The sequence below is a fragment of the Ammospiza caudacuta genome, chromosome 5 (assembly GCF_027887145.1).
Source record: "Ammospiza caudacuta isolate bAmmCau1 chromosome 5, bAmmCau1.pri, whole genome shotgun sequence".
In the NCBI taxonomy this organism is placed as follows: Eukaryota; Metazoa; Chordata; class Aves; order Passeriformes; family Passerellidae; genus Ammospiza; species Ammospiza caudacuta.
Genome location: NC_080597.1, coordinates 29,887,867 through 29,915,062, shown reverse-complemented (window position 1 = coordinate 29,915,062; position 27,196 = coordinate 29,887,867). Strand labels below are relative to the sequence as shown.

At 45.7% G+C, this 27,196-nt stretch overlaps 1 protein-coding gene across 4 annotated transcripts in view; it reads left to right on the top strand.

The window, feature by feature from the left end:
• Positions 1 to 27,196, top strand: part of TCF20 (transcription factor 20) — a 129,513-nt gene that overhangs the window by 6,697 nt on the left and 95,620 nt on the right. Inside the window, exon 1 of one of the 4 annotated variants that reach the window (XM_058805635.1) lies at positions 4,915 to 5,030. The exons of the other annotated variants lie outside the window; for them this stretch is intronic. The gene's annotated coding sequence lies outside the window, so the exon portion shown is untranslated. Of the gene's footprint in view, positions 1 to 4,914; positions 5,031 to 27,196 lie in introns of those variants that run through there. 4 annotated transcript variants of the gene reach the window in all.

Sequence of the window (27,196 nt, the reverse complement as noted above, 5' to 3'; positions counted from 1 at the left end):
ATTCGCTCCAGCTTTGAGTGTTAGAGATTTGTTTCATGCTATACTGTAGTTGGGTTGGGTTTTTGAAGCATTTAAGCCTAAATTCTTCTCATTGGTAGCCAAAGACATGGCAAAAGAAAGGTTATTGTAGGGTTGTGTTGTGTTGAATGGTAAGATTATACACTGGGTGGCTGTTACAGTGGTTTTGTGTTCCAAGGATGGAGTGAATAAAGGAAAGAATCAGTGCATTGATATTAAATAATGATGCCACTGGATATGGTGAGTACAAAGTGTCTTTGTTTTCAAGGCTATGTTTGGGTTTTTTTAAAAACTGACACATTTATAAACCAGCTGCGATATTTTTTTTAAAGACACATTTGTAAGAGGGGCAATATAGAAAATGCTGGAAGTAATCTCATTGAGAGAGATGGTTTTTTTCCATTCCTTTGCACATGCATGCAGCCTCTGGGGAAGATGTTAGTGAAGGAGCTTGGATAATCGGGGTCTTCTCTGGAGCTGCCATGCCATTGTTCTGATTGGTGTAATGGGTATTAGCTGGGGAATGTGTACAGATGCACAAGCTGATGGGCTGTCTGGGGTTTCATCTCCGCAGTGTCCCTTTTTTTCACTCCTCCTGGATAGAGATATGTATCCTGGCAGATTTGTCTTCCACCTACATCTCTTTCTCTTCTCATGTAAATACTTGCTGATTTTTTTTTCTTTTAAGTTGTTGTTCTTCTGGCAAATCTTCTACCGTGCTTGTAATGGGTAACTTTTCTCCTCATGATGATGGGTGTTCCTGTAAGCCAGTCTCTTCCTGGATTTCCTGGATCACTTTGCTGAATTTTCATGCAATCTGCCCTGTCTGGGGGCAGCTTATCTGCTCCTGCGATGGTTGCTCTAATAAAGATCCAGGTGGTGTAGCTGACTTCAGCAATGCTCCAGCTGCCCTTTGGAGTGCAAAGGAATGCAGTTAAAAAGCAGCCTTTTTGGGGTACTGTTTGTCCTCAGACCTGAAATGCTGAGAGCATGTTAGAGTTCCCATGTAGGACTGTAGTAATTAAATAGTACTGGAGGGAGAGGGAGTAGCAGAGCATGTGATGGTCATTTCAGATAGATTAACAAAGAGGGGCTATTACAATGCCAGCAGAAGACATCCTAATCTGGAAGTTCCTAGCCAGCAAATATTTTAAAAAGCCATTCCAGAGAGTAAGAGGGAAGCCTGAGAGGTCTGTGCTATAATTAATTGCCCAGATACCACTGGAGGAGCAGTTTGAAGAAGGGAACTCAATTGGGAGCTGGATCTGGTGTAGAGAGGGAAATGGGAATTTCCTGACTTTTGTTTGCAAAGATCAAGCATAGAAGAAATTTTAGACAAAATAGGTGCAAAGAAGGACTAAAATTAATAGGTTATTCCTTTTTTTTTTTTTTTCTTTGCACTGCATGCTCCTGGCTAGTGTTACTTGAACATCAATTGAAGCAGTACGGAGCATGCTTGAGAACTGGAGACATTAGGCAGAAAGAGAGAGTGAATGTGATTAGCTTTGCTTTTCGAGCATTAAGCAGAAAGCCGGCTGAAATGTGATTGCAAACAGATAATAGCAGCAGGCTCCTGAGGCACCACCACAACCCAGCATATGGGGTGATGGATCTAGCCATGCCATAGAACTGTTTCTTGTAATAGAAGCTGCTTGTTTTTATGTTGCGGTTGCTGTTGTACTTTCTAATTATCCTATTCATCGCTGTCTGCCATTTTGAGCCTGGCCACGTGGGATGGCTCAGCCCCCTGGAATGTGTGCCCTGTGGAGCACTTCTGCCCTGAATAGTAACAGGAGCTCTGGTAGCCAAAGGGTGAGAGGGAAGAGGTGCCAAGGCTCAAGAGTCCTAGCTATTTCCCCCCTTATTTCCAAGAATAAGGGAAGTAACAGCTGCTGCTTTTGCCGTGATGGAAAAGATGAATGCTGATGTTGTGTGTAAATCTCCAACTTCCCTCTGCATGTCCAAGTATCGGAGCTTGTTGGGAGAAGGTTTCTAGTGACCTGTAAAAAGGGGCATCTATCAGTTCTACTTATAATTAATAAATAGAAGCTGGCCTTGCTACACCAGTCACTTTTTTGGCACAGTAACAGAGATCCTGGAGCCACTTCCAGTCTGGGGCCTCTCTTCCACACAAAGCAAATGCAGCAGAGAAAGCAGGCAGAGGCTGGGCTGGTGCAAGCTGGAATTGGAGCTGCCGACAGAGCATCCGACACCCGTGCCTGCTGCTTGGGGTGTTTGTCTTGTGGTGATCCTTTCCCCAAAACTGCCTGCTTTCCCCTCTTTCTACCCAAGGCTTTCATTGATGGAAAGTCTAAGAAACCATTTCCAAAGCTGATATGGATGGGGGGAATGTAGATAGAATGGGAAGAGCAGACCTTTCCTTAAGATGCCTGAACAAAGCAAGAAGCTTCCATGTGTATGTATATATATGTGTGTGTGTATGTGTGTGAATATATATAAAAATATATATGTGTATGTATTTTAGTGCTAGAAAGAGTAGGTCAGGCTGGTGTTTCTGTGACCTTTTCTCAGCCATGGCTTGCCTTTCCTGCATGCTGCCTCTCCTTGCCTGTCAGGGGACTTCCACTTCCTTCCTGCTGACCTGCAGGGCTGCAGGCAGCCTCCCTACCCTTGTGGCAGCTCCCAGCTCTGGCTCTGAGCCCAAGCTAATAATCCTGACATATTTTACTGCCTTGTGCTCTGCTCCGTGCCTTGCTGTAGGGGAGACTGTGTGAGGTTGTGGTTTGCCTGACTTTAAGCATTGCACTGGCCCTGGGGAAACCCAAACCTCATAATAAGCACAGGCTGAGCCTCTGGTAGAGCCTGGCTTTGCTCAGCAAGGCCCCTTGCTTCCCTACTTGCAGGTGACCAGCTAGCACAGATGCCATCCAAACACACCTTCCAATTGTCTCTGGCTGTCCAGATGACTGCCAGTGCTATGGGGTTTGGGTGGAAGTAGGAGGTGTTGATAGCCAGGAAAGGAAAAATTCATCAGGTACCAGAGAAGGGTAATGAAGATCTCTTCTCACCACTCTCCCCATGCATCAAAGCATTCTTACAAAAAATAGAGCACTCATCTTTGACCCCCATTAATGACTGGCTTGGTCTGTGTAAGAGTTTTATGAGTCTGTTGATGCTCCCACAGAGTTTAATTATTTAGAGCATGAGGTGGAGGTTTGTGCTTTCACTGCTGATGGTGCAGGGTTCAGGCCCTCCTGGCGGGCAGGGGGTTGGTTACAGAGGCAGGCTGGCTGGGAATGCAGCCACTGGCTCTGAGGAGCCTAAGGGAGGCACGAGCTGCAGCTGTGTGGTCCTTGTGCAGGCTGGGCAAAGCAGTGTGTCCTTCCCATTGTGCAAGTTCCACGTGACCTGTCATGTGGAATTCAAGGTCTTTGTCCTTAACATCAGGGCATTGAATGGTCTGGACCTGAGATAATTTAAGTGTCTACCTGAAACTGTTGGGTGGACGTACTTGTGGCAGATCCTGCTCGTTGTTGAGCCCCCAGTCAGTGCTAGAGGCTTTAGGGGCTGGTGTGAGACTTTGGCAGCAATATCTGATTTATCGGCCTGGGGCTACAGGCCTTTCCTGTTCCCTGTAATAGCAAGTCTTTGCCTGCCTCTTTTCTGTGACCAGCACCTCCTGTTCCCCCCAGATTCTGCTCTACACTCTAGCAACCAGTTTTCCTACTGTAAAATCCCATCCTCAACCTGCTGCTTCCTTCCCTTTGCAGTACATCAGCTTGTTCTTGCCTTTTCTACTTTTCCTCACCTAGCACTTCTCTGCTGGTGATCCTCCTGAGACTTGGGAACACAGAACAGATATAAGGAGCAACCAAGGAGCAGCTGGGTGTCCGAAGACCTTTGTGCAGCTTGTGTTCCCAAACAGGCAGCTGGTCAGCTAGACCAGGAGTATTTTCCTGATGTCCTGCTGACCATTCAGCTAGAGTTCCACTTCTAGTGGGAAGGTACCAGTCTCCAGGTTCAATTGAATGGGATGTGGGCTGGTCTGATGTGTGGGCTGGCCAGCTGGAAGGGTCAGATGCTCACCTTCTGTCTGCTTCTGGCATGGGTAAATTCCTTTAGAATTTACCTCTTATGTTTGTGGGTCCTTAGGGCTTTCAGTTGTCATCAGTGCTGAAATGAAACAACAGCAACTGTTCCTTGCAAGACTCTAAGTGGAGGCTTATTTCAGAGAAAAAGTGATTAGTATTGGTGGATCTGGGTTTGGCTGATAGCCAAATAAATTTATGGGCAGACTGGGAAGGCTTAGTTGATGTGGAAGGTTCACATGACATTGCTTGTACCATCCAATATCAATATCGATGTACTGAAAATGCCTGTGATGGCAGACACCAAGCCAGTGGGTCATCTGGTGCTGCTGCTGAAGGCTGAGATCACTGTGTGTGCTGGGGCTCACTGCTGTGCTCTGCTGCCATTTCTTACCCCCTGAGCCCAGGGACCCTTGAACCTTCTTCCCACATCTGTTCTCCCGCTGTCTCCTGGTACGTGCTTGATGTCCTGTTTTCTGCTCTAGCAAGGGCCTGTGTAGGCTCTTGGTTGCATGCCAATAGGCTTTTCATGCTATCCCTATTTACCCTGGTTTATCTCTTCCCACTCCTTTCCCTATTCCTATTTCATTTCCTTTGGTATGGGACTAATGTTCCCGGTTGTGTTGAGAGACTGGGCTGAGCTGAGATGACAGAAAGAGGGTGGAATGGAAAAAGGGGCTTTTGCTGGTAGATGTGAGTTTGTCACCAGCTCAGTCTTCAATCTGTTGATTTTTGTGGATCTAGCTAAATCAGCTGGATCTGCTAGACAAATGTGGGGTGCTCTGTGTCCTGTATCCATATTCTACTTTGTTTTTCTGTTTTTCTCTTTTTTTTCCCCCTGAAAATTAATAGGATTCTACCCATTGATGATTAAAACAACGCCTGGAGTTTTGGAATGGATCAGATGCGTCAATCAAATGTTACCACATTGCACCCAAAGAGAGGAATGCCATCCAGCTGGGGGTAGGGTCTGTTTTTTCTTTGTCCCCATCAGTGTCTAGAGTTACTGGAAACCTTTCTGGGTTTTTAAATGTGAGAACTTTTAATAGAAAGTACTAGTTTAAAAATTAATTACTTCATTGTGTGAAAACTTGACTGGGTTTTGTGTTTTATTTTTTGTTGGTATGGAGCAAAGTTGTGCCTCTTTATATTCAAAATGTTATTAATAGTGTTGAGGCTTTGCAGGCTTTGGTAAAGAAAACATTTCAGTAACTACTTCAGATATTTTGGGAGGGAAATTTCATGTTTTAAATGAAAAGTAAATCTATTCTGATTACTAAGGGAGATAAAAATAATTTAACTTTTTTTCAGAAATGTCAAAGTTCAAGTTATTTGTCCTAGTTCTTGAAATTAATGTAAAACAGATTAATATCCCTGCATAAACTGTTCCCCTTGCAACAGGAGAGAGGAGGGAATATGTCAGTAGGAAACTGTGTCACGTGGCTACTGTGGCAGCAGGTACTGCCTGAGACCTGGAATGAAATAAAAGCTTGGTGGGAATGTGAATCTGGAGCCTTGCATGGGTGTAAAGCACAGGTTGCCATCCAAGAACAAACTGAAGTGGCTTTTTGGCTCCCTTCCAGGTGGTAGAGCATGGCTCCCCATTGTCTTCCTGCTGGTATGCCAGTTGGCTGTTCCAGCAGAGAGGCTGCAGAAACAGAACGTTTACCTGGCTGTCAGCAGTGGGATGGGCTTTCCAGGTCAGGCGTGAGAAGATGTGTGTGTTGGGATTTGTGTCCGGAAGTAATGCTGTTCCAGTGTTGCTCACTTGAAATCTGAAGCTCCTTATGCTTCACATAAATTTCCTGTTCTTGTTAAAATTGCTTTTGCTTTAAAAATGGAGGGTCTTAAAGCTGAGGGTTTTGACAGAGTGTGCTGCAGAGTGATTCTTTTCTCCTCTGCAGGTTTCCTGAATGAATGATTTTGAAGTAAAGTAGTATTTCCCTGCAGAGCTTGCCTCTGTTAAGTCTTTAGACTGTTGCAGCAACAGTGAGACTACTGGTGCAATGTTAATAATTTATGTGTATTCCTCATTTTGGACCTTTGTCAGTCATTTCAGCCTTGGGAGGCTGGAAGAAATGAGAAAAGTATGTATAAGTTTTGCTGCTGTTCCCTCTGCATGTGTTCTCAAGATAGGCAGAGGATTTGGGTCTTCAGAGCATGTCTATCTGGAACCCTTTAGCAGTGCTGAATTCACAGAAGTAATACCAGAAAATAGCATGGTGGTGTTTCATTTCAGTCATCTCTGCAGAGGGTAGTACTGCTTTTGTTGGACAAGTGTGGCTCAGATGTTTGTGAGCTTTCCTTGGTTGCAGAAGGTGAGTGGAAGGTGAATTTTTTTATGGGTTCCTCCTGTGGGATGAGCCCTAGCCAGGATTTTGCTACATGTCCATAATCAACCCCAAATGCATCTGTGCTGCTGAAGCTGCATGTAGCTTTCTTCAAAACTGGGTTTCATGTTCTTTATTCTCTCCCTTACTCCCTTCGTAAGGGAGGGAGATATCAGCTAGTTTGTGTGTTTCCAGAGTAGGTCTTGCTTGAAGGGAGAAGCAGAATACTGAGCCAAATGAAAAGGGGTCCTCAGAAACAAGGCTGATGAGAGGATGTCAGCAGAGAGCTCAACTGCTTTGAATACAAAGTGTTGCTGAATTCTGTTCTGGAGTTTACTGTTGCAGGTTTGTGCTTGGCATTAGCACTTACCTGAGCACCTTCCAGCTTGGCTGCAGAGCAGGTACTTCAAATATTGTTGGAAGCATGGCAGTGTGTTTCAGGGGGGTTTGGAGGGCCAGTGGTGTAGAATGCATGAACTTGTTGGGGTGCTTCAGCAAGCCTGTGTTCTTTCAGGCAGGTACTGAGCAGTTTGTGTCAGATTAGTCCACTTAAGTGGTGTTTAGCTGCGTAAGTAGTTTGCAGGAAGTTGGAGAGTTTGCTCCTATTTGTTACTCGTGGTCCAAAATGGTTGATTCACCTCGTGCAGTGGGAGATCCACAGGTTTTGTACTGCAGGGGGATGGATGGATGGATGGATGGATGGATGGATGGATGGATGGATGGATGGATGGATGGATGGATGGATGGATGGATGGATGGATGGAAGGAACTGTCAAGGAGAAAACAAAGTTTTGCAAGGAATCTATATCTTAAGCTTCAAATAGGTTTCCAGAATTGTTTTGAGGGGAAAACTGATTTTGTTTTCCAATTTCTTCAAAAACTGGATTACACAATTTCAAATGTAGTTTTTGACTGTCTTGGTTTGAAAGAAAGTTTGGCTCAAAAATGACTCTGTGTGCAGAAGGATCTGCAGAAAGATGAATGGATAAGAAGAAGCTTGGTCTTATTGTTTTCTGTTGCACTCACTAAAATAACTTTTAATTTGAGAGTGAATTTTTCACTATGCTTTGTAACTTTGTGTTTTGAACATACTTCTTCCTGGATTCTCTATTCTGTTAAATCTTCCTAAGAGCGTGTATGTCCAGCTTGAAGAAAACAGGATGCAATTGACTTAAGATTTCTTGATCTTAAATTTTAATACTTAAATTGAATAACTAAGTGGGTTGGCTGCTGTGGGATGGTTGTAGTTCAGGAAGAAACTATGATGCCTTGTTTGACTTCAGATGCCTCAGTTGCAGAGATGAGAATTTTTTTTTCTTTTTTCTCTTTTTTGGACTGATAAACCAGGAGCCTTATTCCTGGCTCTGCACTTGTGTGCTTCATCTAGTGTACGTATGCATTTGGAATAAAAGGCTGCAAAGCAGCACTGGTTTGTTCTGCAAAACAGAGGGAATTGGGAAGCTGAGTTAGAAGATTTTCTTTCCTCTTTTCCCTTTTTTTTTGGCCCCCTCTCCCTCCTCTTTACAAGAAGTTACTTTAAATAGGGAGCTGTTCAGCAGGTTGCAACTAGAGTTCTATAATAAGATCTCTGTTCGCTCTCCCTACTTTTTCACATGCAAAGTTGTGGCTGTAATTATATGACAGCTGCCCTCTTGGCTGACATGCAGCAGATTGAACTGGGGATCTCCAGAGCTGAAAGTGTGAGCTGCTACTCTCTGAGCTAAAGCTCTATAGCTGGAGGCTGTAATGATCTATATCCTTCATGACTGAGTGTAGAAGGGAGCTGCAAAAAGCACTTGCTGAGTTATGGTGCATACAGGGTACTTACTGTGTACATGGTCGCTTCCCAGGTGTACTGGAAGCTTTTTTTGAGTGGTTTGTGATAATTGTACAAACTGTTGTCAACTCATGGGTGCTTTAAAATGACGATCTGTTTTGAAGCCTTTCTACCTTAAAAAACTTTACTAGCCTGTTAGTCAGACATTTGTTGGTGTATGTGTAAGTTGTGCTGAGCCCGAAGTGCCCTGATATTACTGAAGTCCTTCAACTCCAATGTAATATAAGTAATTGTTACCAATATTGAATGCATTATGAAAAACTCTACACTGCCAATGGTGTTCAGACAAGTTTGCTTTTATGCTTTGCCATTACTATAGGTTTTTCTCCGATGGCACCATGGGAGCTTTGTAAAAGCAAAAGAAAGAAAAACTGGAATTGCTGGAATCTCTCCTGTTTCCTCAGGACCAAGAAAATCTGAGCAATGCCAAAGTTTGTTAGGCTGAGGAAAAATGAGGGGAAGCAGAACCATATGGAGCTTCATGAGTGGTGTCAGCCCCAGGTAGCTTCTGCAACCTGTGTTGTGGGAGAGAGGAAGTGTGTTACAAGTTAAGAGATCGATTTTCAACTTTGTGAAACATTAATTTTTGATTCCTTAACACCTCTTTTACCCACATCCCCAAACAAAAAAAAAAAAAACCAAAACCCCTCCAAAACCATAACAACAACAAACCTCCAAACCAAATAGGAGATAGGCATCTGCTAGCTTTAAATATGGCAAAGTAAGCATTCCTATTGATCTGCACAGTTCAAAACCAAGTTGATCTTTTCACATTGAAAAAAATAGAAAAAAGGAAATATGTAAGGGGTGCAATGAAATGTTAAATAAATTGTAAACTGAAAGAGTCTTTCAGACCTCAGACAGTTAAGTTACTGCTAGTCCAGTGTGTCAGAAACTTACTTGATACTGTATCTATTATCAACAGGGACATTGTCTGCTGTAAATTAAGATAATCTCCATATATATTAGGCTATATCCTATTACACAGGTCTGACCATACTCAATCACAGTTTAGTAAACACCCTCCATCCTAGTTGCATCCTCCACTGCCTTTCTTTGCATTATTTCTTGCAGACAGAGTTAATATAAAGATGCCTGTAGCATGGCCTAAGAAATTCTTATTTCCTCACCTCTCATTCCTGTCCTGTGCCACCATCATCCCATTGGTTTTGGGGGTGCAGCCATTGGCAAGACTGCTGTAGCGTACATTAGTTACCTGCTGTGGTTTAGAAGCCCCAATCCTCCAAATATGTGAAATGACCCAGGCCACAGTGATGTAGTCCATGGTGCTGCCTTGCAAGCAGCAGTATTAGCAGAACTGGGGAGGAGATGTTTTGCAGGAGGGGCAGAGGAAATTTCTAAAGTTTGTGTTAGTCCTGAGGCATCTCACGAGACTTTCTGTATCAGGCAGTCGCACCGCTCTTAGGGCTTGATTGCCTATTGCCTGTCCCATCACTCCTTACAGAGAAGTGGGATGAGGATTCTTCCACTTCCCATGGGAGTCTGTTCCACAACCTAATAGACTTTTCTGTCAGGAAACTTCTCTTAATTGGGTTTTAATCATGGGTGTCATACTGCTAGTCCCTGGGATGACCTTAGCCTACATCAATACCAGTGCCTTCCTTGCACTGATGCCTAGAGCCTGCTTATCCTCCTCCTCTGGCATTTATTGTAGGCCCGTTTCAACTGTAGGCAGCTGTACCTTGGCTCAGACTCCCCTGTCCTTAGTGTTGGATGCCGTTGCAGAAGTTGAGATCTGGGACCCCATGTCAAGGGCCTGACTTGTGATGTGAGACGGACTCGTCCTCCGAGCCTTTCAAGAATCCAGGCTGCTGGCAAGTAAGGAAATGCACACTGGAGCAGCATTCATGTGTGACTCTACTTTGGATAGAACTGAGTCCGAAGAATCTGTTACAGCACAGCTATCCCATGGCCTAATTGTGTTGCTGTCAAATCCAAAAGTGTGGGTAAGACTCCAGTATTTTCCTGCAATCAGTTTAAAGCAGGGCTTTTGATTTCTTTTCCATAACAGGGTTTGTGCTGCCTATGTTGAAGCAGCAAGGAAGAGCAACCCAGCCAAGCTGTTCGTCTGCGAGGCTGTGGAAATACCAACCATGAGGCTCGGCAATGTAGACTCTGTATGCAGTGTATCCAATTTGGCAGTTGTGGGTGAAGAGTCTGCCTTGCTGGCTCCTCAAGGAGTGGCTCTTCCAAGGCTGGTGCAGTTAGGCCAGGTTGTGGTGGCTGGCTGTGAGCAGATGGACAGGTTTCCTGGGGAGAACAGCATGCACCCACTGTCACAGCCCTGGTATGTGCTGTAGTATAGAGGCACTAAAAGACTTCACTCCGCAGCTACATGGCTGTTGTTTTGCCCATGTGGACTTCACAAAAACATTTGATACTTTTCAGGTCTCTTCTCTTTGTTGCTGAACCGCCTCGCTTTCTTGCATTCTGTTTCCAAGGTGGGATGAGTAGAGCAGGTTTCAGTGCTGCAGAGGCAAATGTATCTTTGACTTGCATTGTAACATTATGAAATTGACACTATTTTCTAGTTGGTTTCTAGTGCAGTAAGTACTCCTATCTGCTTCCATAATTTTGGTAGACCTTGTTATGTGATGTCTTTTTAAAGAATGGATGTAATTACTCCAGAACCAGGGAGTGTATGAGCTGTTTGGACAATGACCCATTAAACTGTTCACAACCAGAATGGTTGTGACACCAGAGATGTGAAGTAGCTTTCTTAGTGTTTCTCCTGATTCCTCCTCTGTACCCAGTATGGACCCTCTATATCCTCATCCAGCCTCTGTGTCCTCCAGTTCTTGTCCTGGCTCCCTTCTGCTCCTCATCTCTCTACAAGTGAGTTATTTCTCTGGTATCCCCAAACAGTTCTTACTCCTCACCAGCTGTGGGTTCCTATCTTCCTTGATCCTCAGAGGTCTTTGTCCACCTTTCCAAATGGTGCTTTGCCATTGTTGGTTCTTCTGCAAGCTCTGCCTTTTCTGACTGTACTGCCTACTACACAAGGGAGAGATTTTTGCTTTTCTCCATTCCCGTGGGAGAAATAAAACTACTGTCTTGTCTAGAGGTGCATAAAATATGGCCACACTGTCACCAGATTTTTGGTTAGCTTATCTCTTCCCTGTTAACCATGTATGTAGTATCCCTCTTCCCTTTGTTTTCATGGGGTTTGCATGCAGTGTCGTGCTCCCCTGGGTCTTAGTGTCATGCCTGTTGAATCGAGGGTGTCGTTTTATGAGGGCTGTTTTCAGCAGTTCCCGCTGCTGCTTCTCAGCTACTTGTTCAGCTGTGCCAGTGCAGCTGAACGTGCTGCTGCACATTGAACCGGATCAGGGAATTGATCTGGATTAAAGTAGCCTAGGTGGAGAGGAAAGCTGCTTAACCCAGCGATTTGCTCAAAGAAATACTTGAAAAACTACAGTTTAAGAGCACTTTGACTTGATGGCCCTTTGACTAACAACCCCCTGGTATAGAAATCCCTTGTTTAAATGTAGAGTTGCTGCCTCCGCCCTTCAAACCCTCCTCCCGAGCTATTAAACGCCAGCGGCCACCTGCTTCAGGCTTAGAGCAGCTGCTGCAGGTTAAGATGTGCTGTGCAGCCGCTCCAGCATGCATGGGACATGATGCTGTTTGGAAGGGATGAGGACCCCCTGGAGTAAAAATGGACATGTGTCAAAGTGTGCAAAATCATCCTTTCATGGAACATCACAGACTGAGACAAAGCTTTGTGCTTTTTTTATCATGATTGCTGGTCTGGTTTCACCCTGAGCCTTATTAATGTTCCAGGATGTTGCTGTGTCACTGAGTGTTGGAAATACAGCATACCTTGATGCTGGCTTGAAATGTTGAAAATGCTTCCCTCTGCCCTTCTCTGTGGGACACATTTAACCTGCCCCATCCCTCCCGAGCTGCTGGAGTGGAGCCCTGTCTGGTGGCTCTGCTCCTGCTCTTCCCCTTGGCTTTTTCATACCCTTCCCTGCCTGATCCGTTCATGTGCTCCCAACTTCATGCTGTCCAGGGTTTAATTTTTGTTTAAGATCTTCGTTCCTTTAATGACAGCGGGAACCGAAGGCTGCTCTCTGTAGGGGCTGTGGTGCTGCGCTTGAGGTAATGAGACTTGATGAAAACCTCTTGTTACTGTGGCAAGATTTCTTCCTTCTCTGTGTTTAAGAAGAAGGGGAGGGGGAGGAGGAAAAGAAAAAGTGACAGACCCTGCTGGGTATGTTAATATATTTTTAATGGCTTCCATGTGGCTAGCTGAGGACTTATTTGTCCAGCCTGCGAGAAAAGGGTGGCAGCACGTTATTCTTGTGCACCTTTGAGCTTAGCTGGGAGTTGAAATGGGAGAGAGGGAGGATTGAGTAAAAATTTCACAGAAATCCTGTTGATAAAAATGAAATCTGCTGGAGATGGAGGGGATTGGCAGGGAGAGAAAGATTGGATCCCAGATACTCTCCCCCTCCCCCTCCCCAAATCTTCCCTTTTTTTCTGGAATATTCCACTGTCTGCAATCATCAAGAGAGCTACTGTCTCAGACTATGGTATTTCTACCAGTGGTGAGGAGTGAGATTTTTCTGAAATAATTGCTGTATTTCTGCAGAGAAATATTTTTGAGAAACAAAAGGGTTTACGCTATGGTGGCAGGCTGGGGAAGGGAGGGGGCTGGCGGGGATGCAGGGCGGGTGCTGGGCATTTTCCCCTTCCAGCCTTAATGTGCTAGTTAAGCTGCCGGCAGGATGAGCCTGGTGCTCGGAGCCGGCTGCCTGGGGCAGTGAGGGGTATTGCTGCTTTCCTGTTCCAAAGGCATGCAGAGCACTGATGGGACTGAGGGGCAGGCAGGCTGTGGCAGCTGTGGGTTCTGGGGGTCAGGAGCCAGCTGCCTGGGGCAGTAGGTCAGAGCAGAGATGTGCTTGATGGAGCTGGGAGGAGAGCGAGAGCTGCCGGTGAAACATTAATGCTGCATAGCCCTTTTGAGAGGGGGAGAGAGCCAACAGCGAGGAGCCCTGGCACTTGGTGTGCGCTGATTAGATGGAAGTGCCAGGGGAGAACGGTGCCCGTGACACACTGGCAGATTGGCTGGAAGGGTTTTAGTATGGTCAAGTATGATGGATTGAGTCTACAGCCAGCCAGCTTCTGGTGCAGGAGGGTTGGGGGAGCACTAACACCTCTCTCTGTCCTTGTATTCTCATTCTTATAAAATCCCAGTCAAAGGTAATGTAACCCTAGGGCAGGAAGGACTGAAAATCAGGTAGACAGCAAACTAGGGTTTTCCCTGCTGCCAGCAACTTGTTGTTCCTCAAGAAACAGCTACTGTGCCAGCTCTGTATCTCCTCTGTATTCAGTGACAAGCTCATCTCTCAATGTCCACTTATAGGAGTTCTGTCCACCCAGTGTTGAACCCAGGTGGCTTGGCGGGCCCTTCTCCAAGTAAAGAAGCCAATACATGTGAGGCATCTCTTGTCAAAGCCATAAAGGCATGCTAGCATCTCTTGAGGCAGGTGCATGGCTGGGGTCACTGCTGGGAAGATGTCAGGAAGCAATTTTCTTGAGTCACTGCCCAGTCCTGGAGTAGCATGTGTGAATTGGCAGCAGCCCTTGCCTGGCTTCTTGTTTCTGAGAGGCTGGAAAACGTCCCACAGCAGACATGCCTCTTCTTGGTGGCAACTTCTCTGGGTGTTCCCAAGGCAGCACCCCTACAGGGTCAAAGCTGTATTTTTGGGGGAAAATTAAGAATTTGATGTCTATTTAATTTTCTATTTCTGGGAGCCAAAAAATAGTGCTAGACTGGCAACTCTTGGGATATCCTTTGTAGCCTGCCCCTGCCAATGTACCAGATTGCTGACTCCCAGCCAAACTGGCCCCTCTGATTTTTAAGTCTCACAAAAACAGTTTGTGGGAGATTTCTCTGAGGATACTGTAAGTTTCTTTGTGTTGCAGAAGACTGGAAGCACATATGGTGAGTTACTGATATCTGTCTGAAAGGACAACAACTTGTTAGTCTGCCCTGACCCAATTGCTTGGCTAATCTGACCCTACCCTTATTTAGATTGAAATTAACTTTCAGCTGATTTAGTAAAAATAGGTTTAGTAGTGAAGCAGGCAAATCAGGGATACATTTGCATTCTGTATAAATCTGTCCATATGAGTGTTTTATGTCATTTTACCCATCCACTTAAAGTGCTTCAGCTTGCCTCTCCTGTGTGCCCCTCTGCAGGCAAGACCTAGTTTTTGATGAGTGTCCACTGCTTTCTTAATCCACTTTTCCAGCTGCGCTGAAGTTGCCGATGGAATCATCACTTACCCAGGAGCATGAGTGAATGCAAATTGGCACAAAATAAAAACCAGGGGCCCACCAGACTGCCAGCCCTGTAAATCCTGGGTTGTTGAAGTCCTACTTTGCTTGAGTAGCCAACAATAACAGTTGGCTAATATACTGATATATTATTATTTTTACTCAAACCTCTTCCACTGATAGTATGCTTATAAAAAAAGTGGAGGGATTTTGTTTCTGTCCTTGAGCATGCTTTCTAGCGTTAGGTCTAGATTAGTTTTACAGATGACCCAAAGGGAATGTTTGTTCTAAACTAGGCTTGTACTGGTTTATCTCCCCCATTCACCCCATCACAATGGATTTTAAAAATGGTGCTGTCATCAACCCTGATATATCTAAGGCTGCAATAAAGAGTAATGTGTGCTCTGTGTTTTAATTTTTTGGAGGCCTTAGAGAACTGCTACTGAGGTATAATGGATGTTTCTGTGAGCTCTAATAGTTTAATTGTAGGTAAGAGAATTTTGCCTTTCTGCAGCTTAAAATAACTCAATAAATACAAGTCTTGGTATAGACAGTAGCAAAATCAAGTGAAGACCATCCAGAATTTGTTGTGAGCTGAGTAAAATCCCATTCCCTTTTAACAACACAGCTTTCAGTTTCTCACTGTTCAGGAGATATAATTTTCTTGGCCCACCGATTTTCATAGTCTTTCGGTCTAGAAAAATCTTTCATTGCTGGATGGGCAAGATGGGTGAGGTAAAGGAAATGGCAAGAATTTTTGTCTTGACATTTTTATGTTATGTGTTTTAAAAAATACAATTGCCAAACTGCAACAAAAACTAAATCACAAAGTCACATGCACATGTCTATTTTTAAATTTACAGGTGATTGTAAGGTGGTCTCTAACAATCTTTGCCATAGGCCTCTAGCTGTACCATATCCTCTTCTAAGATGTGTTTCCATAGCCCTGATTTTCTGTAGGTACAAGGCTGTGCAACATGGTCTTCCTGCTTCCTAGTTGTTTACTGAGGACACTGGTTTCCATAAAATGACGCCATTGGGGAAGGTCTCAGAAGATCATGGAGTGTCTTGCTGGTGTTGCATGCATGTAAAAATTGGGTGTGTTATTTGCTCAGGGGGAAGGAGGGGTGAAAGGCCTTGAATTCCCCCATGCAGGAAGGTGCACACACAAGGCTGGGGGAAGGAAGCTGATGGAGGTGCCCATAAGGCTAGTGAGGATGCCCCAGGGAAGTGGCAGTGAGGTTTGTTCATTAATTCAGTAACACTTCACCACCAGCTCACCCCCTTGCCTTTCCTCTCACTTCCTTAGCCCTTCCCCCTCCTTGGGAGTCTGTGTTGGGGGAATTGGGAATTACAGCCTGTGAACTGCACCCAGCAGCTCGTGGTGGCAGTTGTGGCTGCTGCTAAATCAGCCAGCTGAGCACCTGCTGTCTCCTGCTGAGGGAACTGAGCAGCCAGCTATTTGTTGTTAAAGTGACATTGTCAAAATAAAAATCCTGTTTTAACCAGGCTCTTCCTTGCATTTCTGAATAAAGCACTGGATTGTTAAATTAAATTTAGGAAATTGCATTGGTCTCCCATTTTTAGCCAGAGGGGATGGCCTTGAGCATCAGGTATGAATTACCTACACACCCTGCAACCACAACTTCATGTGCTGAGGTCAATAAATTGACTTCCATGCAGCTTATTAGGTGGGGCTCTTTCAGATGTGACCTTATTAAAACCTGGAGTCCTCTCTGGATGATGGCAATCCCATGACTGTTTCCTGAAGTATAGGGGAGGGTGTTGTTGCAGTGTCCTTGACAAAATATCTTTCTTCCCCAGAATATCTGCCAAGAGAGGCATGGGCCACTCATTCACTGAGCTTTAGACATTACTGCAGCATGTTGCTGAGTGAACAGATTCTTCTGAGGGGCATCAAAGGCAGATATTGGCCTCATGCTAGTGTAAGGGCTAAGGCTCTTCCCTGAATGGGTAGTTGTGTACTACACTTGATTACGTTGTTTTGTTGGTGAGGTTCCTGTTTGTCATTAAAAAAAACAACCTAGCTTTCTCAAGCCAGCTGTTATATCATTTCTTAACCTCAGACTTTTTCCTTCCCTGTTTCTGACCTATTAGTTCATTTTTGTAGTGCTTCAGAGCTACTTCCTTGTCTCCTCTTGAACTTCCTACCCCCATTCTTCATGTGCTTGGCCTCATACCAGCATTGAAATGCCTGTGTGCTCAGATGCGAGTTTAAAACTACTGTGAGATATTTAATATGTGGAAGATGAGACTGGCTTGCCACAGACACACAGGAAGGAGAAGGGAGTGATCCAGCATCCCAGGCTGAGGTGTGTTCTTCTCTCCTCTGCCTCTTAGCCTCCTGAGAAAGTCGAAGGTTTCTGCTAGAGCATCAGGTCTCTGCTCTTGCTTATCTTCAAGTGTTCTTTCCTGGCTCTTTTCATCCTTGCTCAGAGCATCTTGGGTGGCACAAAGTGGAGAACAGGCCTTTGTTCCTGGTACAGGCTCTTTTGTCAGGAGGGAGAGAGGAGCACTGTGGTTTGGGCACTGTCCCTGGCTTTGGCTCCCCTGTTCAGATGCTCTGCTGTCTGCAGAATGGGGCTGCTGCAGCCCACAGGGCTGGGGGATGTGCCTGCTTACGGACTGCAAAGCGCTCGGCAGCGGGAGAAAGGAAGCCCGTGGATCGACAGCTGCAGGGCTGCCCCTGCCCTGCAGTAGCAAAGTGGAACTGGCACCTTGGGCTTTGCGGGGAAACAAGAGGGCGAGAGCTAATAAAAGATCAGTTTCTAATCTTCTGTTTTGGGGGAAATGCTGAGCAGCAGCAGAAGTGCTGGAGCTGCTGATCTACAGATTGCTGTGGCTTGGCTTAGTCTCGTTTCACATTATAATGATTTTCTATGAGCTTGTGTGTGTGTGTTTGTGTTAATGAAGGCTTTGGTTCAGTACAAGCTGTTACCACTGGACTACAATTTCTTGTTTTTTCTCACAAGTAAGTGAATTTTCTCAATGTCCTACCTCTCTGTATGCACACACATGCACATGTGCGTGCATTTGGGGATTGTTCAGGATGGAAAGTGCAGTGGAAATGTAAAATACTATAATTATGTGCAGTGTTCATTTCTATTTTTGCTCTGCAGTCAGCTTGGCAAGGGGAAGTCTGTGTCTGGGCAGTCTCATATCTGATCTGATCTATTTGTCTGTGCTTTTTTGCATTGTGGTTTACACAGCCCTGCAATTGAAACCTTTAAGATTACCTAAAGATGAAATGAGAGTGTTCTTCCACTGAGATTTGTAAAGGCCATTTCTTCTAGTGCAAAATAATGGGCCTAAATGAGTTGACAGTGCTCCTTTTAAATCCAGCACTGGGTTCCTGAGGGGGCGGGGGCGAGGATGTAATGTATAGGTCTTACAGGAATAAAGGCAGTGTTTTGTGCTCCCCTGCGGCTCTGCAGCAGTAGCTCACTGACTGACCCTATTAGCAGAGCAGTGCTGTCAGCGCAGGCCGGTCTGCTGTGTGCACAGGGAGCTGAGCTCAACAAATAGCACCGACTTAGGGGTTCCCACAGGGCTACGGCAGAGGCTGCCACACGGGGCAAGGAGGGGATGCTCCCGCATAGCTCAGTTGTAAAATAGCTGAGTCTCTCCTTCTCTCTGGTTCATTTGAAGGTGCAGCTGTGGAAGTGACAGGTCTGAGGAGTTCCAGTGCAGGCAGTGCCTTGCAGCGCTGTAGAAGAGCAGGTGGGGGTACCAGAGGGGTGCCTTTCTCTCTGAGCCACAGCTGAGCCCATGCACCAGCATTGCTCTTGAAGAAGCTGCAAGGAGTACTGGAAACTCTTATGGACGAGAGGTAGAGACGAGGTCTTGATCAATTGATTGTTAAAGATCCCACTCCACTTCTCACGAGATGAGGGGACAGTAACCTCAGTGTCCTGGCCAAATTCCAGTTCATTACTTTCTGCCTGTCTAAAATTTCCCCTTTCCCTCCCCCTGTCGTTTATCCTGGAGAAGTTATCATTTGTTTCCTTTCCTAATGACTCACGGGTAATGCTGCTGGCACACAACTGATGCTTTATTTCATCCTGGTGATGAGGGAGTGATCCCTGTGGTTTGGGGTCTTTGGGCTGGAAGAGGTGCTATGGAAACACAAAGATGTTTGGAGTGTACACATATATACAAAGGCGCTGTTGGCTACTGCTCCCTTCAGCAGCCGTTTTGGAACAGGTAAACAGGTTTTCCAGCTGCATCTTCCAGCTGAATCCAAATCACAAACGTGTGTGCAACTTCAGTGTGTGTGCGCAAGCCTGTGTCTTCCCCCCCTCCCCTTTCGTCTTGGAACAAGAAGAATGTGTCAAGCCCTCTGGCTGCAATCCAGGACTCTCCGTGGAACTATAAATCGACCCGTCAGGGAGGGGGAAAGAGATTAACGTTGGCCGTCTTCATTAGTGAGTCCCCAGAGGAAACCGGGTCTGCCATGAGCCGTGAATGAGACCAGCTGAGAGAGGAGGGGGAGAGCTTGCGGTTTTTATCACTGCCTCCAGAGACCCTGGAGGAGTGGAGGAAAAGAGTGTGATAGGGATGGGAGGATGTAAAATGAAGGAAGCTGGAGCTTTCCAGCACATTGCTCGCTCCCTCATTGGCGGGCAGGTAGCTGTTTGCTGCTCCTCCGCGCCAATCCCTGACCTGTGAGCCCATGTGTGTGGCTGGAGTACTTGGCATGCTAATTGGGAGCAGAGAGGAGCGAGCCCAGTGGCAGTGCAATGCCCTGCCATGCTAAACAAGTGCCAGTAATTGCATTCAAGGTACTTTCATTATGTCAGATTTTTCACAGAACCAGAAAAGTGCATTTATCATGAGCAGCATAATTCTTCCTGGGCATTGCTTTGGGGGGTGTGTGTGCTTAATTCCCTGCCCCCTCTGCCTCACAGAAAGATGAAAGTAAATTTTGCCTTTTTTAATTCTCAGTTGCACACAGATTTTTACCAATAGCTTCTTTGAGCTTCAAACAACAATCTCTTTCTTCCTTCGTAGTGCTTATTGTGTATGTTTTCACTGCAGGCTCATACAAACACATGCATGCACTAATGCACACGTGTGCTAATTGTTGTTTTTCCAGGCTGACAGAGGATATGGAGGCTGCAACTGCAGCTGGTAATGTTTCGGGATCCATCCCTTGTAAAGTCCCTGAGAGCCTGGATTCTGGTGATGCTCCTACCAGTAAAATCTGGTTTAAGCTGGTAGTTGTCTTCCCCCCCCCTGCTTCTTGCAGTGAGTGACGCAGGCTCAACAGCTCCAGATAGTGATGCTCTTTTTTCACCGAGCAGGCATCACACGTCGTGGCAACACCAGCTATGCATGCACACTGTGCTACCAGGGTGCCTAGCTGTGACCTGAGGGGACCAGGGAGAGGGAGGCTTCCTGTCTGTGCCCATGTGGTCTGTGTCACCTCTGCAGCATGACAAGGGAACCAATTAGTGTCAGTTGTGGTGGCAGTTCTTACTGATGGGGACACAGACCTGGCTAAGATGTGAACTGAGACATCATACATCTTCTCACTTTGCCTCCCTGTGGGTCTCTGGGGTGGGGAAGTCACACTTGGGAGCAAGGGAGCTCCTGGGAAATACAGCCAGTGCCTGCAGCCACTCCAATTTCTGGAGGTGCAAGTGACCTTTGCAGTTGATTGGAGTTACCAATCTGCATGGCAGAAATCTCTGCTAAAACTTACTGCTCTCTTCTCCCTGTTCTCTTACTGTTGTCTTTTTGTTCTCTTGCTGTTTTCCCCTTAGACATCTGACTGCCCTCAATACCAGCACAGCTTCCCTTGTTTGCTTTACCTTGATATCCAGTCCTTTGCAAAATATGGTGCAAGGCTTAGCTTTTGCTTTCACACATGCCACCAGAGCTTAGGCACCTTTGGTGTGGAATTTGTCAGCTTCTTGAAACTGCTTTTTAACTAGCCTTTGCAACACAACTGTGACTTGTACTTCTAGTTAGTTAGTATTTACTAAGTTAAGTGGTGTTCCTTGGTAATAAGTAATGCCATGTTTCTGATATTGATAGATTTTTTTTTAAATATTTTTTTAGGACCAACCCATAGCCTATAGTCCCTAGCTTCAGGTGTTCACAGGCAGAACTGGACAAACAGACAATGGTTCAAATAGAAATGTGGACAGGAGAGCAGAAAGCTGAAGCAGAGGAGCTGCTGTTTACACGAAAGAAGAGCACTCCTGGTGCTAAAAATTGGTATTTCAGTTGAGTCAGCCCCAGACTTTGTCTAAAAGCCAGGAATCCTGCTGCTTCCTAGTTCCCTTTTACAGCTCTCACTGTTCCTGGCTGAGGAGCACACACTGATGTTTTGCCATACCTTGGAAGGATAAGAAATAAATGATGATGAGTAGAAGGGTGACTGCACTATGGTGTGTCGTAACACACCACCAGCTACGGTGTCGCTAATGATCAAGCTGATGGATGAGTTCTTTACTCCATGGTCTGGAGGGAAGAAGCCACCTTTGCTGACACCCACCTCTGAGCAGTGTGAGGGCTCTGCATCAAGAATAGTATGTCACCTGCAGGAGCAAAATCCTGCTTTTCCTTGTGCAGCTGGATGCCCTTTGGAAAGCTTCGGTTCAAGCCTGATCCTCCTTAGCTTGTGGTATGGCCTGAGGTGTTTCAATCTGCTGCCAGCTGAGATAGAGGTCTCTGCTCCTGTGGGACCTCTGTCCTGGTGGAAGAGTGGAGGAGGCACAAGGGGAATGCAGCCTGCTGTGGGGGGAAAGTGCTGCAGTAGATTAAAGCAGCTGCTGAGGGACTCCTCCAGTGAAGCTTGAAATCAGATTGTTTGACAGACATCGTGTTAGAAGCACCTGGCTGGTTCTGTTTGCCCCACAGCTCCCTACCTCAGAGAGAAAACAAGGATTTTCACTGCTCCAGAATTGCTTTACTCTTTCCTCCTCTCTTCCTTTGCTATGCCCCAGAGGGTAGATTGCCTGCCTGCAGTGAGCCACGGGTGTCTGCTGGAGGTGGAGGGTGGTAGAAGGGTTTGGGAACCCCTCACCCCAATGGCATCCCCTTGTCTGAGAGATGGAGAGTTTATGGAGACATGGGTTGGTTTAGTGTGATTTTATTTTTTTCCCAGCTCTGATTTTTGTTCTGCTTCATTTGCATATTGTGTTTTTTTTTTTTCCAAGCCTCTGCATCTCCTTTTTGCTTTTTTTTTTTTAAATTATCTTCTCTCTGCTAAAGATTGCTCCCTAACTCTCAAATGTCCCTCCCCCGCCTCACTCCCCCCCCATCCCCCCCTGCATTTTTCTTTCATCCTTTGTTCTTGATTGCTTGTGCCCGGGAGCAAAGAAAGGAAAAGGAAAGGATACCATCTTTCTGTGAAATACAGGAGAGAGAAATAGGCAGGCAGGCAAAGTTGTCAGCCTGACAGAGTGAGATTGAACCCATCTCAGGAGCACATTGCACACCTTGAACACGGGATTGACCTTTTCCATTATGCTTGCCATGCCATGTCATGTGGCTCTGGTCCTGCTAGCCCTGGATGGGACTGCCCTGAAGAAATGTTGCTTTTGGCATCTGCTGCCCCAGAGGGTAAAAACCTGCCTGCTGTGTCTGTGCTGGTTGCTAACAGGGTCCCGTGCATGGTCTGCTCCTGCCCCTGGTCCTGCTGTGACTCTGCCGTGTCTTTCTCGTGCAGGAGTGTAGGGGTAATCATCTGAAATGTGTGTGCACGCTGGCTGATGCATCACATCTCTCTCCTTCCATCTCCTCTCCCCCTGCATCAGCAGCGCTGCCATAATCTCTCAAAATCAACAGGCCATTACAGTCTGATGTAACTCAATGAGTACTCTGAGACAGAAATCCTGCAGTGTACTTAAAAACCCTAATGCAGAAACACAGCACTGTCTTGCATTCTCCTTCCACCTCGTTTCCTGGTTTCTAACATAAAATGAGCATTGTTTCTATGTCTGCACATAGGGTTTTTTAGCAAAGCTTGGCTTCAACCAGTTTTTTATTCCCTTTCAACTCTCAGAATCTCAAATATAGAAGATTTTCTGATCTTCCCCCCCTCCAAACATCTCAATTTTTCATTACCTTTTAGGAGCAATGACTTCCAGCTTGTGCCTTGGGAGAGTGGAGGTCACAGAGGTCTCACAGAGGCCGTCAGTTTCACCTGCCTTTGCCTGTCTGGCCTGTCCCTCAGCAGTGGAACGTGCACTTTTGTTGATCAGACCCCATGGATGGGCTGTTCAGATAAAGATGGGCCATGCTGGGTTTTGCACAGCAGAAGTGTCATTCCCTAGAAGAGCTTTATGTTAAATGTAGCCTTATATTTCAATCCTCCTTCTTAGTCCCCTCCCCTGAGTTTTTGATGTAAGCCACATTTCTGCCCTAGAGAAATCTTGATCTTTAATCCTTATTGGGGAGGGGCATCTACATCCTGATATTTGTAGGTTATTCCTTGTAGGAATTCAAGTTATTCCTGTTTCTTGTAGGACTCTTATGCATCTGAGACCTAAGTTGCAGGCTGATGCAGTGGGGTAGCACAAACTTCAATGTCAAATATCACAGAGATGGATTTTTCATTATTTCGGTTACATAAGATAAACATAAAAGATGGATGAAAATGAATGAGGTGTTGGCAGGATAGACCATGTCTACTGTCAGTGGTTCTTCCAAGCCTCTTACTGTGGCATCTTGCTGGATCATCATTGCATGGGTGTCATGGTTCATGTGTTGCTCCATGGTTTGCTTTATGCCCATGGTGAAGTGGCAGAGACACTGCCCCACTGTTGGACCACTGACCCATTGAGTCTGATAGCCTGCCTTGGGCACTGGAGCTGGCTGTGAGACCAGAGCCCACACCAGGTGTCCTCGGAAAGTGAAGAACTACTCCAGTGTGGGTAATTTGGAGCAATGATCCTAAGAGAGAAGCTGCTTCTTATGCCTCTGTCAGTTGGCTTTCATACACTTGGAAATGTGAGGGTCTGCACTAGTTTAAAACTGATTTTGTGCCTGATACCACTGTGGATATTTTTGTTATCTTTGCAAAAGTCTAATTGAATTAAGATACTGGCCAGCTTGTCTTCTGGACTGTCAAAGGAACTCCATGTACTTCTATCCTGTGGCTGCAGAGACTGCAATTTGGCAAGATCTCCTCCTCCTGGGTGGTGCCTGCATCTAAGAAATTTCACTTGTCCTCCATGTCCAAGTATCCAGGGAGCCTCCTGCCAGAACTGCAGGCGCTGGAGAGAAAAATGCAGGATCCCTCTGTTCATACTTACCCCATCTATCCAGTTAATGTGCTTTACAGCTTATCATCTACTGGTTCCAATCAAAGCATTACAGCTGCTCGAGCAGCTTGAGCTTCCCTTTTCCTTTACTTTCTCTTCACACCATACCTTGCACTCCTTTGGAGACAGCAGCTTATTTTCTGGCTTGCTATAAGATCTCTTTTCTGGTACAAAAAGCTCCTGTACAGCTGTGTGACTTTGGAAGGCACTTGCTGACCATTTTGTCATTTCTCTCTCATGTGTCTCATTTTATCTGAAAACACTCCATTTTCCCTCTCTTTGCTCCTCTTAGTGTTTCTCTTCTCCTTGCATTGTAGACATGAGCACTTGAGCCAGTTGGGGATATTGATTAAATATGGGGTTTTTTTCTCTTTTGGAAAGTGTTAGTTTAAACACTAGTAAGTGTCTTGTCTAAGATGCAGCATTTCATACAAGTTTCAGAGGGAAAGGAATGTGGTGTTGTCTGGCTGCCCAGAATATCCCCTAGCCTGCCAGCACAAAGGCTTTCCTCTGAGCTAGAGCAAAGCCTTTGCTCCTGGATGGGATAGGGTGGTGGGCAGAGAGGTTATTTCATAGCTCTTTTATGAAACAGATCCTGCTTCCCAGTGACACCCAGAGACAGCAAGTGGGGAAATGGCTTTGGAAACTGGCTTTCTCACCAGCAGCCAGGATCCTGCTGTGAGGATGTCGAGAAGAAGCTTCTCCATAAGACTCCTTGATGCTGTTCTGTGAGGAGTGGGAGGAGAAGCTTGTTTTGGTTTGTGTTTTGTTTCCTTAAAGCTTTGAAAAGGTGTGTCACCTGCTGCAGTGTAATTAAGGCATTCTTACATGTGTTTGACTTTGAAAGCTGGTTTATTGTAAGTTGTTCCTGGAAAATGCCTTCAAAAGATGTTGGAAGGTGAAAGGGCAGGATTGGGTGTCAAGTTATGAACCAGGTACTTATTGGTATGATGCACTGTACAGTTGTTTCTCAAGCTGCAGGTTTGTATTAAGTGGTCCTGGCAGTGGTGTGGCTGCAGTATCATTTAGAACATGTGCAGTTCAGGAAAGGGGAGAAGATAGGCCATCCCACTGGAAGGAAGGTGGATGAGGACTCAACTTGCTGTGGTTCAAACCAAGCCTGTATCTGCTGATGATGTTGTTTAGCTTCTCTGCACCTCCAGAAGAAGATGTGCTGGAGAGCTTCCCCTTGTAAGCTCTGGCTGTGGGCATCTGATGAGGAAGGCAGGAATTAGGCTTGAACCCCTTCTGACTGAGCTGGGGGAAGGGAACAAGATGGAAGAACCTGAATGAAAGCAGGCTTGCATTTACTCGGTGCTGTTCACCATTTGGAGTTGAAATCTATGGCCCGGAGATGGAGCAGTATTGGCATTTGGCTTGCAGGGGTCAGGTTGTTCTTGAGGGCATGGCTTTGTGATAGGCTGGTGTAGATGGAGATCAGTACAGTTACCGAATGGAATGGTCCCGGTTGTCTCCCGCATTCCTTGTTACTGCTGCAAGTATGCTGTGGTAAAGTAGCCAAGTAAAGACAGCGTTTTTCAGCCAGATCTGGTATAGGGAATGTGCTGGGGGAAGAGAGGCAGGAGGGGCTTCTTTGCCCCCTCGGCAGAAGAAGACTTGGATTGTCTTGACGTGTTATCTGACAACTTGTTTTCAGCTCATTTAGCTAACTCGTCTGCTTCCTGCCGTTGCCCTCTCCTGTTATCCCCGTTTAATAGTACTTCCCAGCTTTATGAGGGTGTGATAAGGCTATTGCAGGCTGAGAAGTGATCCGATGAAACGCGTGTATGTGTATACATGTGCGAGAGGGAGAGAGAACTAAGAATAATTTCTGCTGTCAAAACCTCTGCGGGGCAAGAAACGGCATTGGCAAGGGCTGCTGACAGGTGGGAACGGGATGCCTTGGCACGGTCAGGTCCGTGCAGAGCTTTCCAACCCTGCCGGCCCCTTGTGTTGTGCTGACTGTGCGTGACTCAGCCGAGCACTCGCCTCGGTGGCATTTCGCAGTTTGTCTGTAACACAATAGCACTGGAGCGCTGCCGCCCATCAATTCTGAAACTAAAGGGGGTGGCAGCAATGGGCAGAAACCTATTGATTGCTCTGTAAATCAGAGGGCTAAAGGAAAAAGCCCGATTCCCAGGAAAATTGCAGGTCTCTCACCTGCTGCAGGCAGAAGAGTCTTTCTGTCACCTCTTCTGGGCATGTGCAATATTAATGCTTAACTCTCTAGTGTACAGGGACCATTGATAGTCGCGAGTCTAAGATCAGTGTTAGTTCTTTCCATGTTCTGTGCAGGCAAATTATGGGATTTCAGCAGGGCTGGATTAGTTCAGATAATGGTGCTAGAGGGTTCGCCCTTGCTTATAAAGGAATCCTAAAGAGAAATGGGATAAGTGAACTATTGGAACTCGTGTGAGCTGGTGTAGGAGAGACAGAACTTGATGCCTCTGCTTTTTTGATTGATGCCTGTTTTTGCAGCAGAAAACAAAGATCTGTGACATAGAATTATCCCTCTTGCTTTTGCCAGCAGTGGGTTCTGCCCCAGAGATGCCTGGCTTTGGGAATGGTAAACCGGAGAATTTAGCTGGTGTCGTGTCTGTGAAAGGAAACAGCTCCAGGAAGAGCAAAGGTGTTGCTCAGAGGTGGGATGTGACTGGGTTAATGTGGGACAGAGACAAATGTCAATGCCAGGGCAGAAGAATGCATGCAGTGGAGTTAGAGATTTGGGGGAGATGATGAATTGCTGGGCAGAAGATGGACAGATGGAAAGAGATTTTGGAAGAGGTCCCAAAATTGCCCCATTTAATACATTTGGGAGAGTCATCATTCTGCTCATCAGGCATATGTTTTGGGCATGGGCCAGGGGAGTTTTCAACAGAATCAAAATCACAATCTCAGCTTTCTTTTCTTTAAAAAAAACCCAAAAAATAAAACACAAAACAAAAACCCAACAAAAAAAAACCAACCAAAAACCTGGGTGGGAAAAGAAAGAAAGGAAACAAAAACCCCGTCAACAAAAAAAAATTCATGAGACCAGACTCTTTATTTTGGGGTCATTCATTGAGAAGCTTTTTAGAAATAAATAAAAATCTGTTTACTGTTAATATCTCTTAGTTTCTTATGCAAGTATAAACAGGAGTTTCACATAGATTCAGGACAGATGTAGAGGTAACTTGGGAAAAGGGGAATGACAGGAAATTATGTTGGTCACAACTGAAATGTTCAGCACAACCGAAGCACTTGAGCTAGTGAACCTTTTTTACAGCACATGTTGCTCCTGTGCCACAGACTGTTAATTTTCTCTTACCCGGAGCAGATGGAGAAAACCTCTGGGGATGGAATTTTTCTCTTGTGAC